The sequence below is a fragment of the Pediculus humanus genome, genomic scaffold (genome assembly GCF_000006295.1).
Source record: "Pediculus humanus corporis 1103172108289 genomic scaffold, whole genome shotgun sequence".
NCBI lineage: Eukaryota > Metazoa > Arthropoda > Insecta > Psocodea > Pediculidae > Pediculus > Pediculus humanus.
The window spans coordinates 803,943-804,948 of NW_002987858.1; positions in this window are offsets into that span (position 1 = coordinate 803,943).

Below are 1,006 nucleotides of genomic sequence, written 5' to 3' on the forward strand. Positions count from 1 at the left end.
GCTTGTTGCATAGCCTTGGGGAGTGTAAGACGACTTGGTCTTTGTGATATGCTTCTTAAACATAATGCGAATGATCCATTTTTGAAGGAAATGGTGACCGGAGATGAAAAGTGGGTTGTTTATGATGACTTTTTGAAAAAAAGATTCTGGTCTAGGCAAGGAAACAGGCACCTTAGAACTTCTAAAGCTGATATTCACCAAAAAAAGGTGCTGTTGTCAGTTTGGTGGGATTACAAAGACTTAGTCAACTTTGTGCTGCTGCCACGAAGTCAGATCATAAATTCAGAGGTTTACATTTGACAATTGACAAATTTAAATGATACTGTCCAAAAAAAACGATCGGAGCTAGCCAATAGCAAAAGAATTGTCTTTCACCACAATAATGCCAGGCCCTCCCCATCTTTAGCCACTGGACAAAAACTACTGGAGCTAGGCTGGGATGTTTTGTTGCACCCTCTATATAGTCCCAAACTAGCTCCAAATAATTATCATTTTTTCCGATCCCTAAAAAATTTTTTGAACGGACAAAAATTCCAAAACAACAATGAGGTCAATTGTACTGCATTGGACCAGTTTTTTGCTCCTAAAACTAAAGAGTTTTATGAAAAAAGGAAAATGATACTACCAGAAAAATGTCAAAAGGTCACCAATAATAATGGACGTAATAATTAGCGCCATGTATTATTTCCATGATGTTTGGACTTCTCTTAGATCAGGAGAAAATGATGATATTATAATGTGGCAAGGTTTACCCTATGGTTTATTATGGTATGTTTTCATATTGGCAGCATTTCAAGTACATTTTTTTTCCATATATTTTGCATGGAATTTAAGAAATGCTTGGAAAACAAGAGGATCCCATAAGAAATCCGGTAATTTTAATATTTCAGGACCTGGAAGTATCGTTTCACCGCAACACGGATCTCTTCCTCCCACAACGGTGCGACCTGAACAACGACGGCGTACCCCAACCCGGTCAACGCCGGCCAAACAAATCGAGTCACTG